We start from the raw sequence: 12769 nt of genomic DNA on the forward strand, positions 1-12769 counted from the left end.
CCGGCTAATTTTTCTATATATATTTTTAGCTGTCCATATAATTGCTTGCTATTTTTAGTAGAGACGGGGTCTCACTCTTGCTCAGGCTGGTCTTCGAACCCCTGAGCTCAAACAATCCACCCGCCTCGGCCTCCCAGAGTGCTAGGATTACAGGCATGAGCCACCACACCCGGCCAAGTAATATTCTTAATTTTTATTTCACTTGATCATTCTTTCACAAGCTTTAATCTCTGTCTTGCAGTATTATTTATTCCTGATTAGCACAGACAGACACACAAACATATCAATATTTATTTTATGCATGTAGAAATATAACGTACTTAGTGTTCTGCACCATCTTTTCTCCCTTAGAAATATATATTGGAAAACCTTTCATGTTGGCACATAAAACTAAACTTCACCCTCTATAATAGTAAAATGTTATTGGATGCATGATTGTACCATAATTTACTTAACAATTCCCTAATGACATATATTTAAGTTGCTTTAAGTTTTTACATTATGATCTGCTGAAATGAGCACCCATGTACATATATATTTCTAGTATTAATTCAAGTAGGAGAAAGTTACAGCAATAGAATTACTAGGCCAAAGGTATATGTATTTTAATTTTGGGGAGACAGTAACAAGTTACTCCCTATGTAAGATTACACCGATATTCCCAGAAACAGTATTAGATCTTTTCCCACAACCTCATTTTGCAGGATATTCTATGGTTGTAAAGTATACACCCCGAAAGTAAGCACCATTTAATCCATCACACCAGAAGTCTTTGATCATGAATTTTTCCATGTTATTCTTACCATTGGAAACGTTTGCTTTAGTAGTATTGTTGATATTTAAATCTTAAATATTTCAGGTACAAGGCCTGGGCTTTAAGGTATGGCTTGGGCATTTGCTACGAAATCTAGCAGAACTGGATTTTGTCATTCCCATTGTAATGGAGGTAATGATCATCCAATCTAATTTCCAGAATCTTAGATAGTGTGTTAAAACTAGATTTAATGACTACATCCAAATGTAGTCATTAAAGAAATTCTTTCCAAAAATAAGAAAGTAGTCTTTCATTTTCAGTGGTATTCTTTGATTTTCATTTATATTCTTTTTTCTAAATATAATTTTTAAATCTTTTTAGCATTTCCTCATGCCTCCCAAAAATAATTTTGAGATGTTAATCAGAACTTCTACTAACAGCTCCCAAAATACATATTTTTCAAACCTTAGTAAGGAAAGATTAGTTGCCTAATTATTAGTAATACAGGAATAAATAATTTCTTACCTGAAATTCTTGAACTTCTCTAATACCTCTCTTAAAAGCTCTACAAAGTAGAGCTGTGAAACGTATGCTACGTACAAGAAGGAAATCTTTAAATTTGGGACACAAGCACAAAGTCATGGCTCTTTTAGAAGAGAATTTTCTCCACTGCCAACCAGCTGTAGGCACAGTCTAGTTATAGACTCAGAAAAGCTGTGCTGTGATATATTAATTTACACCTACTGTGCTATTAAATGAAAAGTCAAAGGCCACGTACTGGGCACATAACTTTTACCCCAACGTAAAACAGATTTTACATTTACTAGCAAAAATATTTAAGGTGTGATGCCTGGGAATTTGCAGTGGGACAAAAAGAACCAGGGAATTTATTGTACAATTAGCTAACCCATTATGCCAGAATGACTGTAATAAATAGTGAAAGCAATGATCAACTAGACCTTGAAAATTTTAACCAAATAACAGAACAGTTGCTAATTACTAAAATTGGGGCCACAAGTTAATGTTTTCAAACCAAATTATTTTTTTCTTTTTCTTTTTTTTTTTGAGACAGGGTCTTGCTCTGTCACCTGGCCTAGAGTGCAGTGGCGTCATCATAGCTCACTGCAACCTCAAACTCTGTGGCTCAAGCAATCGTCTTGCCTCAGCCTACTGAGTAGCTGAGACCACAGGCATGTACCACCATGCCTGGCTTATTTTTTTTTTTTTTTTGGTGATGACAGGGTCTCACTGTGTTGCCCAGGCTGGTGTTGCCCAGGCTGGTCTTGAACTCCTGGGCTCTATTGCTGAAAGTGGGGTGGTCAAGTCCCCTACTATTATTATATTGGATTCTTGTCTCCCTTTAGATCTAATAACATTTGCTTTATATCTTTGGGTGCTCTAGTACAGCTATGTTGACAATTGTTATATACTCTTTTTCAATTGACCTTTTTATTACTATATAATGACCATCTTTGTATCTTTTTACAGTTTTTAACTTAAAGTTTATTTTATCTGACATAAATATAGCTACTCCTCCTCTTCTTTGACTTCCATTCGCATGGAATACCATTTTCCATCCCTTTACTTTCAGTCTATGTCCTTACAGATGAAGTGAGTCTCTTGTAGGCAATATATAGTTAGGTCTTGGTTTTTATCCATTCAGCCACTCTGTATCTTTTAATTGGAGAATGTAATCCATTTACATTCAAGGTTATTATTAGTAGGCAAGGATTCACTCTTGCCATTCTGTTCATTGTTTTCTGGTTATTTTGTAGATCTTTTCTTCCATTCTTCCTCTCTTGATGTTTACCTTTGGGGTTTGGTGGTTTTCTGTAGTGATGAGCTTTGATTTCTTTCTCTTTTATATGTGCGTATCTGCTATAATTTTTTTCTTAGTGGCTACTCTGGGGTTTACCAAAAACAACCTTATATTTATAAAAGACTATTTTAAACTAATAGCAAATATTCTAGATGCTTCCCTCTCTCCCACAACTTATAATTTAGTTGCCTTAATTTATACTTTTAATATTGTATATTCCTTAACAATTTGTTGTAGCTACGGTTAACACTGACCATTTTGAATTTTAATCTTCATAGTAGAGATCTGAAAGATTATATGCCATCATTAAAGTAACAGATTATTCCAAATTTGATTATGAGCTTACCTGTAGCAGTGAATTTTATATTTTCATATGATTTTATGGTAGTAATTAACATTCTTTCACTTCTGGTTGAAGTTCTTCTGTAATATCTCTCTTCTATTATTCCCTGAAGTATATATATATATATTTTTTTTTTGAGACAGAGTCTCGCTTTGTTGCCCGGGCTAGAGTGAGTGCCGTGGCATCAGCCTCGCTCACAGCAACCTCAAACTCCTGGGCTTAAGCAATCCTACTGCCTCAGCCTCCCGAGTAGCTGGGACTACAGGCATGCGCCACCATACCCAGCTAATTTTTTCTATATAGATTTTTAGCTGTCCAAATCATTTCTTTCTATTTTTGGTAGAGATGGGGTCTCACTCTTGCTCAGGCTGGTCTCGAACTCCTGACCTCAAGCAATCCACCCGTTTCGGCCTCCCAGAGTGCTAGGATTACAGGTGTGAGCCACCGCGCCTGGCCCCTGAAGTATATTTTTTATCTTAGATATTATAGTTTTTCCCTCACATAATTTGTGTTTTTTTAATCAATCTTATGTCACAACACAGTCTATCTTTCCTTTAGCTTTTTGAATTTATGCCATACATAAGTAATAATTGTTTTAATATCATCTGCTAATGATAATAGCTGTGTCACTTCTGGGTTGGTTTTGATTGATTGATTTCTCTTTATTTTTCTTAATTTTTTTTTTTTTTTAGAGATGGGGTCTCACTATGTTGCCCAGGCTGATCTTGAACTTCAGGCCTCAAGTGATCCTCCCATCTTGGCCTCCCAAAGTTCTAGGATTACATAAATGAGCCACCCTGCCCAGTTGATTATTCTTCTTATTATACATCATATTTTCCTACTTCTTTGTGTGCCTGGTAATTTTTTATTGTGCCCAGACATTGTGAATTTTATATTATTGGGCACTGGATATTTTTATATTCCTATAAACATTTTTGAGTTTTATTTAATTCTCTGGGTCTTGCTTTTAAGATTTGTTAGGAGAGACCAAAGCTGTAAATTATGAGCTTTTCTATTCTGGCTGAGGAGAGCAGGCCCTATTTTGACTCTATGCGAACAGTGGTTACTGTCCTCTCTAATCTTTTTGAGAGGTGCTTTCCCTGGCTTCAGGAAGTTTCCTTGAATGCATGTGCTGATCAGTACACAGCTGAGTATTCTAAATGACCCTCTGCAGATCTCTATGTAGTTCTAACCTTCTCAGAGTACTGTCCTGCCCCTTTGATCTCTCTGACATCTCAGTTCCATCTCCTTAATCCAGGGAACCTGCCAGGCTCCACCTGGGTTCTCCCTTCCTGTACTACAGCCTGAAAACTCTCCCAAAGCAGTAAGCTGAGGCAACTTCAGGGCTCATCTCTCTTTTTATATCCCTCATGGATCATTGTCCTTTGTTGCCTGATGTCCAATATATTAAAGACCATTGTTTCATATATTTTTCCATTTGGTTTTTTATAATTTCAGGTAAAAGCATATATCCAGTCCTTGTTAGTACATCTTAATAAAAAGTGGGGAAGGAAACCTATACGTTATCTTAAAACTCTATAATTTAACTGAAACATACAGATGTTTACATACAGTATGAAACATACTGTATGTTTCAGTTAAATGATAGAGTTAAAATCACTAATGGCATCTTAAACATACGATTCATTACCCTTCAAAAAGGAAGGAGACTAATCTCTAGAAAGGAGCATCCTAAACCCTATATAGTCCTAAACTTATGAAAAGGAAAGAAAAATGTCTATTTTAATTGCATGGAAAAGTAATTACATCATCTCAATTAAGTAGTATGCCCTGCTAGTGAGAGGAGGAATATATTGCTTGTCCTTAACATCCACACAAAAAAAGATAGCAACGAATGCCTGTTTTTATGACAATAGTAGATAAACCAAAGAGATTTCTTTTCAGTTATACAGTACTCTTGCCAAAAATGATTACGCTGAAACTAATTACGAGAAAATAATAAGAAAAATCCAGATTGTATAACATTACACAAGACAAGTGACTTGGAGTCTTCAAAAATACAAAGGTTATGATAAAACAAAAAACAGTGGGAGCAGGAATATTCTAGACTGAAGAAGACCAAGTAGTCTCCTTCAATGATAACTATATGTAATGCATAGTCCTTGATTGGATGATGGATTGAAAGGCAAGGAAGGAAAAAGAGAGAAGTAAGGAGGAGAGGGGAGGAAGGGAAAAAAGAAGAAGGGAAGAATGGAAATTTATAGCAATATAAAGGGCATTTAGGGGACAATTGAGGAGATTCGGATATGCACTATATTTTAGAAACTGTCATTATATTAATGTTAAATTCTTGGAAAAATTGTATTGAGGTTTTCTAGGAGGGGATCCATGCTTTTAGGAGACACATACCAAAACAGCTACGAATAAAATATCATGATGTCCCAACTTAATTTCAAAGGGTTCGACAGCAACATCAACAACAACGTGAGATTCTAATACAAGACATTAATCACAATCCAATTTATAATAGAAAAATGATGATTACAGTCCAAATGTCCTTGCTGGAAATGTCTACATAATGAAATTGTAGGTACTAAAATATTCTTATGCTTTGCATTATTTTTCCTCCAAGGAACATGTGTTATTTAAGGGGATCTTTCCCAGAAAGAAATAATTTTTAATATGATTTCTTTGAAATTAAGGAGTACCAAACCTAATGCAAAGACCAGTAAGTTTCTGAAGTAGCATTCCAATTTCTTATTGATCAACCTCTTCAGATTCAAGAATTCCCTACAAAGAAACTCACTGGCAAGACTGAGACTAAGAAAAAAAACTTACATGGTTTCTTCTTACTTTGGTACCTGTAGTCAAAATAAGAACTCAATAGAAAAGACAGAAATGAGAGGGTGAACAGCCAGTTAGGTACTATTCAGTTTAAGAAAGCTGAAATAATAGATTTCAAGACACTTTCAGATATTTTGGGATACGCCAGACGCTAAGCATTTACCAGCTAATGCCTTCCCCCAAAAGCAAGAAATATTCAAGAAGAGTAATCATTATAGAAGGAAAAACTAAGTGCTGAGGCATCAAAAGTAATGAAGACAAACTTTACCTACCACTCTTTTTTCTAGGTTCAGTCTTGATACCCATATAAAACTTTCTTTGACTCCTTTACTTTGTGTGCTAAACAATGATCTCATGCCATCTCTGGCATATGTGCACAGGTTACTGATTTGCTTTATCTCCCTGTTGCCAAACAATAGGAAGAGTAGAGAGTTGAGTAGCAATGTCTGAGGTCTACAAATGGGACCATTTGGGAAGGCATTTTTCCTGTGGATCCTGTCTTCTCTGACTGAAACCTATTCAGTAAGACTGTTCATTCCTGACCTCCTGGCCCTTTGACACTGATATGTCCTAAAGAAGATGCCAATATATTGCCTGTCAAATTTATATTAGAAAGCCATAGCATAAGGTCCCTATTTCTAGATTGCACACAATGCTTTATGTCAAAGTTTGATCAACATGAAATCACATTTTCAAAGGTTAAAAAACAAGTGTCAGTCAGTCAAAAGTAGTTGACCACTGTCAGCGTCTCACTGGCTGACCTTGAACTCCTCCATGACTCTGAGGTCAATGATATGTCATTAGAGGAGGAATTTCTGATAGATTTATGATAAGTTCATTTCTTTGACTATGATCTTGACATTAGAAACAATTTTAAGTTGTTCATCTTTAAACATCTACCTAGCGAATTAAAACATAAAGCTATAAAAGGATCAATCTTCCTTTTCATCATGTACCAACCTAACAATTTTCATGCAATGAAGCTGATGTTAATAGGAGTTAAACATGCATATCTACTAGACAAAGAACACTAAGATTTCAATAGAGGGCTAAGATCCAATAAAAGAGACAGGAAGGTAGAAGAAAAACAAAGAAATGTGTAGTATTTACCATAGATTCCATTTCTACCTCTATTTTATTTATATATAATAAAAGAAAATTAGCAGGTAGTATTATGCAAGCATCTTCAAAGGTCTGAAAGAATTGTGAAGTTTATCTTTTATAATATTATGGCTACTGCATACCATTTAAATATTGCTCTTAGGTTTATAATATGTCACACAAATATGTTAATTAATGTTATTCAAAGATTGTCAGGGTCAGTTTTTAATACCAAATACTAGGAGATTAAATTTAACCCAAGAGAGCCCTATTCTGTTTAGATAGTAGAAAAGAGTACCTAAAAATTCTTAATTACTCTCAAAATGCAATTCTTTCCCAGAAATACTGAGTTTTGTTTGCTAGTTTTTGTTTGTTTGGTTGGTTGGTTTTGCCTACCTGAAAAAGCGAGATGAAAGAAATTAATTTGCATTTCCCTTTCTTCAGTGTTTCCAAATATCAAAGTTATGAACGGAGTGATTTTATTTTATTTTATTTTTTCCCCAAGTCCCTCCCCCTGAGTCCCGGAGTGATTTTAAACAAATGGCACAGATCTGTTACAGACATTCCCAGATAATTATCGTGAACATCCTTTTGTTTTTTTTTTCATCTTTTGAAGGTTAAAAGTTAGCTTACCATCCTCCCAGGTGGGCACAATGGACATAAAAGAAATCTTATAATTTCTCAGCTATGATTTAAAAGAAAGTGGCATTCACCTAAATATTTTGCAGACATATAAATTGCTGTACCTGAATATATTTAAGTGTGATGTTCAAATGTTTTCAGCCATGTGATATTCTGTACTGTGTCTTCCCTGTCAGAAGAAGGGAGACTGAAAATGCTAGGCAGCTTTATTATCATTTAGCAATCACAATTCTTTAACCCATTTGAGTTTCTAACTCAGATGATGAAGTTCAATACACTTCAGTGTCTACGTACATTTTCTTACCGTCATTTGTTAAGACTTAAGTAAAGGCAGTGACTGAGGGGAACACAGCTCTTAAACCTTGTACTTAATATCTTTAGACTCACATCCACTTGCAAGAGAAATACATGACAGATCTATTGTTCTGTATTAGCAGGACATTGTCCCAGTATATGAACACATGCAAACTACTCAGGAAGGCCTTTGAATATTTAAGGCAGGACACTAGTGGCTCATCCCAGTGGGAACCACAGAAAAGGGGAACCTGATTAAATTTAATGTCATTGTCACTTTTTTTTTTCATTGCGAAGAATTATATAGGTAGCCATAGCTACCACCCTGTTCAGACAGCATGACCACAATATTCCCCCTCAGAGGTTGGCGTCAAGGACTGAATTATTCACTCAAAGAATGTGATTCATTGCTGGATGTGGTTCTTACAAGATTAAAAGAGTCATCGGTAAATAAAAATGCACGTACAAACTCTAGGAGCAAAAGTAAGACAGACCACTGCAATCTTTTGATCACTGATCAGGCTTGATAAGAATAATACGTTAAAAATTATAAATTTTTTTTTAAGTATAATTTAGACTGTGAGCCTAGGTCTCTCTTTTTTCCCCACTTACAAATCAATTTAAAGTTAAAAAGTTTTAATGTAAATTGTTGGAGTTTAGAATAAGATCCCCTTCTTCTTACCCTATTCCCTTTAAATGGGAAAGCCTTTGACTCAATGCTATGCTCATCTATGGTAAGCAGCAACTCTGTTTAAAACCTAATTCATAATAGGTTTGTTCAGCAACAGCAAACAAGCATTATAATAACTTAAACTTAGTGTTTACCATATATGTTATCCTTTATTGAAATGCAATTTCTCTTTTGTCTCTAAATTTACAATTTATCTTTTCTTGGGTAAGTATTTCTAAGCATGCAAAGCCATTTCTAAACACATATTTCACCTGGTTAAATCAAATAAATTTTTTTAAGTAAGATTGTTAAAAAATTAAAATGTCAGGGAGTTTTCACTTGTTCATCTTATCTAATCAAATATCTCTTACAGAAGAAAACATCTTTATTATTTAGCCATCTATGTTAAATTTCTTAGCTGTTGTATCAGATTTATTATCTTTTTTATTTTTCCAAATATCAGGCCCTACTCTTTAAAAGGTAACATAAAAGTGAACACTAGCTGCCACATAAGCCAGTCCACCAAAGAAGTCATTGGTGGCTTTAGATAAACTCGGGGGACTAGTGACAAGCTTCAAGTGCAGAATGGCAGTTCATCGGTTTAAACCCAGTCCATGATGGCCTGGCTGAAAGCTACACCACCTGAGTGTCACTCGCTGGAGTTTATAATCAGACTCAGTCTGATTAATCATGGACACAAGTCTACAACTCAGCACCCACCATCGTAACTGGTTCCCTCGTTAGAAGTCTCAGGAGACTGAATGGGCAATGGAATTTGAACTACCGACTCATTCTGGTCTCCCCAGGAATAGATGAAGGCTCCCAGGTTGGGGTACTTGGAGAAGCTAGTAAGTAATGCTACTATTATCCCTTAAACCTGCCCTGTGGATAAATAGAGAACTTTCCTCTGCACAAGTATACATCAATGCACCTTTAAAACACCAAATAATTCACTCTGCATTCATAGGGTTAAAGCAATGTTCTTTTATGATTCCCTAAATAAAAATGTGCATGAGTTTCTTTATTTGTTCTTATCTGCTTGGCAACAATTTTTTAAGATTATTAGAGAACGTATTCCTAAGAACATTATGAAGAACTTAATTTGTACTCTGAAACCTAATTACGCTATCTTTTAGTAAAATTTTATTTATTGATTGAGATCACATCTAGAATTTTCTTAAACACCATTTTATTCCATATTATGAAAACATGCTAATGCCAAATTCAGAGATCATAACTGCTCTCTACTTTTTAAAAAAAAATCTCTATGTAAATTCTACATATTGATTATTTAAATTAGATGCTACAGAGACATCACCTTTTGGGTTGACTGGGTGGATTACCGTGGAATTTCTGAGAAGACAACGGCAAGCAGAGCAAGATTTGGAGATAGATGCAGCTTTGCCCCTGAAATACCAAGGGATATTTTCCTCGGTGAAATGTGAAACAATGTGCCTTCCACAATAAACTGACAATGCCTTTCCCGAGGCTTGTGGTGTGGTCACGGTGTTCATCTCGTCTTTTCTTCTGAATGTGCTCCCACACCAGAGACGTTACAATGGTCATTCACAAAAACTACAGTACGGGGAAGTTTAAGATGCGTTTTCTGTAATGTTTCTTTCTTCCATCTGCAGCTGGGGGGGTTGCAGCTGGGGGTTTACATCTGGTGTCTTTTTCCTTTTTTTTTTTTTCTGGTTACCTGAATGCATTTCCACTTCTTAACTGTGCCAGTTTGCCATTCATTATGGCGATAGGTCCACTCAGAATATTTTAGTGTCTTTTGGCTTCTGAGTTACCTTTCACTCTCCAAATAATTATCAGGCTAGTTTTGCTAATGCTAACTATTTTCTTCCTTAATGTCCTTAGTTATAGTCCTTTAGAATTATCTGGAACTCATGTAACAAAGTAACTAATAGTTGCAAACAAAAATGATTTTAAAAATTTTAGCTAAGGTCTATGGGTAAGGGATTTTTCTTTCCAAATTGACTATCGTCTATAAAAAAGGTTACTAAAAATGGAATTACTTAACCACAGAGTTTCCTGATATTACAGCTATAAATGTTTATGATATTTACAGAAATTAGAAAAAATGAGACATAAAACCACTAAAATTAGGCTCTCTGAATCTTAGTCTGTGTTCTCTCTGGGACTAGCAAAGAAAACAACTCAACATAAGGTCACTGCTAGGATTGTCCAAAACCAGGTATTAAAACACCATAAACTTGAGTGTTTTTAATGACTCTGTGACCTGCATATTTATAGTAATAGTAGCTACCATTTATGAAGTCCTTACTGTGTGCCAGGAATTGCATATAATACTTTACATTATTATCATATTAAATTAGTTCACACATTATCAAACCTATAAGGTATGTACAAATACACCCATTTCACAACTGAGGAAAGCAGTGATCGGGTGAGCTAGGGGAACTGCCTAAGGTCCCTAGTGATCAAGTAGAATTTGAACTCATGTCTACCTGACTTCAAAAGCCTTGCTCTTACATGCTGCATTATACAGTCTCACCATATTTGTGTATATAACTGGATATTCATCAGTTGTAGACTTTTTATATATATTATTATTCAAACATTATCCCTTGGAGGATATTCCCTAGCATTACTTTTTTTTTTTTTTCCTTTTTTTTTTTTTTTTTTTGAGACATGGTCTCGCTCTGTTGCCCGGGCTAGAGTGCCTTGGCATCAGTCTAGCTCACAGCAACCTCCAACTCCTGGGCTCTAGCAACAGAAAGTTATTTCTCACAGTTCTAGAGGCTGGAAAATCCAAGATTATGGTGTCAGTATGGTCAGGTTCAGGGGAGGGTCCTCTACCTCATTTGTAAATGGCCTTATTTTTGTGGAATCTTCACATAGTAGAGAACAGAGAGCGGGCAAGCGTTCCTGTCTCTTCTTCTAAGGGCACTAATACCATTCATAAGGGTCCCATCCTCAGGGTGTAATTACCTCCCAAAAGGCCCCACCTCCTAATCGCATATTTCAACATATTTCAGCAAATTAATCGGGGTGGGGGGACACAACATTTAGTCCATAACATAATGTATCTGTGGCTACACTGCCCTAAACAATTAGTAAACAATATGGGTAATTAACTTGTCCCAGGACTGCTTGTTCCACTTGATGAGTTTGCTTGGACCCCTTATGTGGCAAACAGACAAAGGTTAAATTTGCAATAATGATCTTCATGTAATGTTTCTTCTCTTGACTTCTGTTAAGTATGAAAAGATATTCGAACTGAGACTATGTACACTGAGTAGCATTTTTCTGTAGTTTCAGCTATGCACTAAAAGGGTCCCAAGAGGCTCAGTGATCCAAGACAGCCTAAACTGAGAGCAACCTAACAATAATTGCTTCCAAAATTAGAAAATTCTTTGCAAAATAAAAGCAAAAAAATAACAAAAAGGAAAGGAGTTTTACATAAAGCAAAATATATTGGATTGCTTTTTTTTTTTTTTTTTTTTTTTTGAGACAGAGTCTCACTCTGTAGTCTGGGCTAGAGTGCCGTGGCGTCAGCCTAGCTCACAGCAACCTCAAACTCCTGGGCTCAAACGATCCTCCTGCCTCAGCCTCCCAAGTAGCTGGGACTACAGGCATGTGCCACCATACCCGGCTAATTTTTTTCAGCATATTTTTAGTTGTCCAGCTAATTTCTTTGTATTTTTAGTAGAGACGGGGTCTTGCTCTTGCTCAGGCTGGTCTTGAACTCCTGAGCTCAAAGGATCCTCCCGCCTCGGCCTCCCAGAGTGCTAGGATTACAGGCGTGAGCCACCGCATCCAGCCTGGATTGCTTTTATAAATAATGTATAATATACAAATGCCATATATCTATAAATACACAATTTATGTATATTGCATATATGAAATATATCTTCTTTTTATATTGTACCTTATCTTATAATTTATCTTATTTGTAATACTGCAGTCATGCAGATAATATGAGGGAAATGAGAAAAGTATGTTGGTACAATAAAAAAGAGTGCAAGGTTTCTCACTGGAGTTCAAAAAAAAAAAAGAAAGAAAGAAAAAGAAAAAAGAATGCAAGGAAATATAGCAAAATGGAAGCAGAAGTCCCAGTTCGAGGAAGAAACTATTACTAAATTCTCAGTCTAGATGCTTCTTTTTCAGATAGAATCAGGGCCCAATGTCCCTTTTCATTATAAAGACAAGCCAGAAGTAAACAATTTCTCAATTTTAAAATGTTCAAACTCAATTTCTAAAAAATGTTTTTAACAGCACAAATTTAACAATATACATCCAGTGCTGAACTCAGGCCATGCATGGCCACTGGTTTTCAACTTCAATAATAACTGACTGTGGATTATTTCC

The sequence above is a fragment of the Lemur catta genome, chromosome 24 (assembly GCF_020740605.2).
Source record: "Lemur catta isolate mLemCat1 chromosome 24, mLemCat1.pri, whole genome shotgun sequence".
NCBI classification, from domain to species: Eukaryota; Metazoa; Chordata; class Mammalia; order Primates; family Lemuridae; genus Lemur; species Lemur catta.